General features: G+C 35.4%; 1 non-coding gene across 1 annotated transcript; it reads right to left on the bottom strand.

Annotated features, from left to right (window-relative positions):
* Positions 1 to 248: 248 nt before the first annotated feature.
* LOC112805093 (small nucleolar RNA R71) lies at positions 249 to 354 on the bottom strand. Its single transcript, XR_003203703.1, has one exon. It is a non-coding gene; the product is annotated as a small nucleolar RNA R71 (small nucleolar RNA).
* Between the last annotated feature and the right edge of the window lie 4,425 nt (positions 355 to 4,779).

Genomic DNA, 4,779 nt, shown 5'->3' with positions numbered 1-4,779 from the left:
ATAATTGTTCATATAGAGGAGGTGTCCAAGAGGATCCAAACCAATATCTCACTACATTCTTAAGGATATGTGACACTGTAAAGTCCAATGGCGTACACCCTGATGCCTACAAACTACTTTTGTTCCTTTTCTCTCTCAGAGATAAGGCTACAAATTGGTTAGAAGCGTTTCCCAAGGAGAGCTTGACCACTTGGGATGAAGTTGTGAACAAGTTTCTAGCAAGATTCTACCCTCCATAGAGAGTAAATAGATTGAGAACTGAGGTGCAAACCTTCAGACAGCAAGATGGTGAAACACTTTATAAGGCTTGGGAGAGGTTCAAAGACTTGACGAAGAAATGCCCTCCGGATATGTTCAATGAATGGGTTCAATTACACATCTTCTATGAAGGGCTATCATATGAAGCAAAGAAAGCTATGTACCACTCTTTAGGGGGTTCACTCAACAAGAAGAAAACCATCGAGGAAGCCATAGCTGTTATTGAGACTGTAGCCAAAAATGAGTACTTCTATGCTTCAGAAAGAGCTCAAAAGAAAGGAGTGCTGGAACTAAATTCTACGGATACCTTATTGGCACAGAACAAGATGATCACAACACAATTAGCAGCCCTAACAAAGAAGGTGGAAGCAAGCCAAGTCTCAGTTGTCCAAGCTCAAGCACCACCAGAAGAAGGAGATGCACCAGAAGCTGAATGTGAATGGGAGTAGGCAAACTATGTGAACAATCCCTCTAGACCATCATATGATTCAAACTCCAAGACATATAACCCAGGTTGGAAGAACCACCCAAATTTTAGGTGGGAAAACCAACAAGACCACAAACCATACCACTCTAACCAATACAACAACCACAATCCCAACCATCAATCAAGCAACAACAGACCCTATCACAACTCACAAAATACATCATATCACTCTACACAGCAAACACACAACAACCACCACCAAGACACATCAACCCCCACCATGCAACCAAGTGAAACCAGCAGCAATTTTTCAAAATTGGAGGCTGCTGATGAGCGGGTAATTTATACGGTTTTTGGCATTGCTTTTAGGTAGTTTTTAGTATGATCTAGTTACTTTTAGGGATGTTTACATTAGTTTTTATGCTAAATTCACATTTCTAGACTTTACTATGAGTTTGTGTGTTTTTTTGTGATTTCAGGTATTTTCTGGCTAAAATTGAGGGACCTGAGCAAAACTCTAATAGGAGGCTGACAAAGGACTGCTGATGTTGTTGGAATCTGACCTTCCTGCACTCGAAATGGATTTTCTAGAGCTACAGAATTCCAAATGGCGTGCCCTCAACAAAGTTGGAAATTAGACATCCAGAGCTTTCCAGCAATATATAATAGTCCATACTTTATTCGTGATTAGACGACGTAAACTGGCGCTCAACACCAGTTCCATGCTACATTCTGGAGTCAAACGCCAGAAACACGTCACGAACCAAAGTTGAATGCCAAAAACACATTATAACTTGGCGTTCAACTCCAATAGAAGCCTTAGCTCTTGTAAAGTTCAAGCTCAGCCCAAACACACACCAAGTGGGCCCAGAAAGTGGATTTCTGCATCAATTACTTACTTCTGTAAACCCTAGTAGCTAGTCTAGTATAAATAGGACTTTTTACTATTATATTTTCATCCTGGATTGTATTTTTGATCCTGTGATCACGTTTTGGGGGCTGGGCTCTCGGCCATGCCTGAACCTTCATCACTTATGTATTTTCAACGGTGGAGTTTCTACACACCATAGATTAAGGGTGTGGAGCTCAGCTGTACCTCGAGTTTCAATGCAATTACTACTATTTTCTATTCAATTCGACTTATTCTTTTTCTAAGATATTCGTTGCACTTCAACATGATGAATGTGATGATCCGTGACACTCATCATCATTCTCACCTATGAACACGTGACTGACAACCACTTCCGTTCTACCTTAGACCGAGCGCATATCTCTTGGATTCCTTAATCAGAATCTTCGTGGTATAAGCTAGAATTGATGGCTGCATTCATAGGAATCCGGAAAGTCTAACCTTGTCTGTGGTATTCCGAGTAGGATTCCGGGATTGAATGACTGTGACGAGCTTCAAACTCGCGATTGCTGGGCGTGATGACAAACGCAAAAGAATCAAGGGATTCTATTCCAACATGATCGAGAACCGACAGATGATTAGCCGTGCTGTGACAGAGCATTTGGACCATTTTTAATGAGAGGATGGGATGTAGCCATTGACAACGGTGATACCCTACATACAGCTTGCCATAGAAAGGAGTGATAAAAATTGGATAAAATCAGTAAGAATACAGAGATTCAGAAGGAACACAGCACCTCTATACACCTATCTGAAATTCCCACCATTGAACTACATGAGTAACTTTATCTTTATTTTTTGTTTAATTTATTATTATTATTCGAAAATCCAATAATCTCTTAATATAGTTGAATCCGCCTGACTGGGATTTACAAGATGACCATAGCTTGCTTCATACCAACAATCTCTGTGGGATCGACCCTTACTCACGTAAGGTTTATTACTTGGACGACCCAGTACACTTGCTGGTTAGTTGAGCAAAGTTGTGAAGTTATGTTAAGACCATGGTATTGAGCACCAAGCATTTGGAGCCATTACTGGGACAATCAATTTTGAACATTAATTTAAGTATGAATCACAATTTCGTCCACCAAGTTTTTGGCGCCGTTGTCGGGGATTGTTCGAGTATGGACAACTGACGGTTCATCTTGTTGCTCATATTAGGTAATTTTCTTTTCAAAAAGCCTTCAAAAATTTTTCAAAAAATTTTTTTTCTTTATTTTCGTTTTTCAAAAGAATAATTTTCGAAAAAAATAATAAAAATACAAAAAAATAATAAAATCATAAAATCAAAAATATTTTGTGATTCTCGTTTGAGTCTAGTGTCAATTTTTAAGTTTTGTGTCAATTGCATGTCTTAAAAATTTCTTGCATTTTTCGAAAATTCATGCATTCATAGTGTTCTTCATGATCTTCAAGTTGTTCTTGGTAAGTCTTCTTGTTTGATCTTGATGTTTTCTTGTTTTGTGTCTTTTATTGTTTTTCATGTGCATTCTTGCATTCATAGAGTCTAAGCATTAATGATTTCTAAGTTTGGTGTCTTGCATGTTTTCTTTGCATAAAAAATTTTTCAAAAATATGTTCTTGATGTTCATCATGATCTTCAAAGTGTTCTTGGTGTTCATCTTGACATTTATAGTGTTCTTGCATGCATAATGTGTTTTGATTCATAATTTTCATGTTGTGAGTCATTTTTTATGTTTTTCTCACTCATCATAAAAAAATTCGAAAATAAAAAAAAATATCTTTTCCTTTTTTCTCTCAAAATTTCGAAAATTTGGGTTGACTTAGTCAAAAATTTTTAAAATTAGTTGTTTCTTGTAAGTCAAGTCAAATTTTCAAATTTTAAAAATCTTATCTTTTTAAGACTTTTTCAAAATTCAATTCTTTTTCATTTTTCTTTTATGATTTTCGAAAATTTCAAAAACTATTTTCAAAATATTTTCTTAAATTTATTTCAAAATTTTTGAAACTTAACTAACAAGTAATGTGATTGATTCAAAAATTTGAAGTTTGTTACTTTCTTGTTAAGAAAGGTTCAATCTTTAAATTCTAGCATCTTATCTTTTAGTTTCTTGTTAGTTAAGTAATTAATTTTAATTTTAAAAATTAAATCTTTTTTTCAACCATATCTTTTTATCATATCTTTTTCAAAATTTTATCTTTTTCAAAAATTTGATTTAAAATATCTTATCTAACTTCTTATCTTCTTATCTTTTCAAATTTGATTTTAATATCTTTTCCAACTAATTATTTGACCTTTTGTTTGTTTCTTATCTTTTTCAAAACCACCTAACTACTCTCCCCTCTCTAATTTTCGAGAATACCTCCCTCTTTTTCAAAAATTCTTTTTAATTAACTAATTGTTTTAAATTTTAATTTTAATTCTCTCACCTTTAATTTTCAAAAATCATTAACTCCTTTTCAAAATTAATTTTTGAATTCTCTCTCTCATCTTCTTCTATTTATTTATTCATTTACTAACACTTCTCTTCACCTCTCTTCATCTCCAATCACTGCCTCTATCCTCACCCTTGTGTTTGGATTCTTCTTCACTTTTATTCCTTTCTTCTTCTACTAATAATAAGGATCCTCTTTACTGTGACATAGAGGATTTCTCTTCTTTTCTTGTTTTCTTCTCTTTCATATGAGCAGAAACAAGGAAAAAGGCACTCTTATTGAAGCTGATCCAGAACCTGAAAGGACTCTGAAGAGGAAACTAAGAGAAGCTAAATTACAACAATCCAAAGACAACCTTTCTGAAATTTTTGAACAAGAGAAGGAGATGGCAGCCGAACCCAACAACAATAATGCAAAGAGGATGCTTGGTGATTTTACTAAACCCACGTCCAAATTTGACGGAAGAAGCATCTCAACTCCTACCATTGGTGCAAACAATTTTGAGCTGAAACCTCAATTAGTTGCTCTAATGCAACAGAACTGCAAGTTTTATGGACTTCCATCTGAAGATCCTTACCAGTTTTTAATTGAGTTCTTGCAGATTTATGAGACTGTTAAGACGAATGGAGTAGATCCTGAAGTCTACAGGCTCATGCTTTTCCCTTTTGCTGTAAGAGACAGAGCTAGAACATGGTTGAACTCACAACCTAAAGATAGCCTGGACTCCTGGGATAAGCTGGTCACGGCCTTCTTGGATAAATTCTTTCCTCCTCAAAAGTTGAAC

This window comes from Arachis hypogaea, chromosome 5, assembly GCF_003086295.3.
Source record: "Arachis hypogaea cultivar Tifrunner chromosome 5, arahy.Tifrunner.gnm2.J5K5, whole genome shotgun sequence".
NCBI classification, from domain to species: domain Eukaryota; kingdom Viridiplantae; phylum Streptophyta; class Magnoliopsida; order Fabales; family Fabaceae; genus Arachis; species Arachis hypogaea.
The sequence above is the reverse complement of the archived record's forward strand: the minus strand, read 5'-3'. Positions and strand labels throughout refer to the sequence as shown.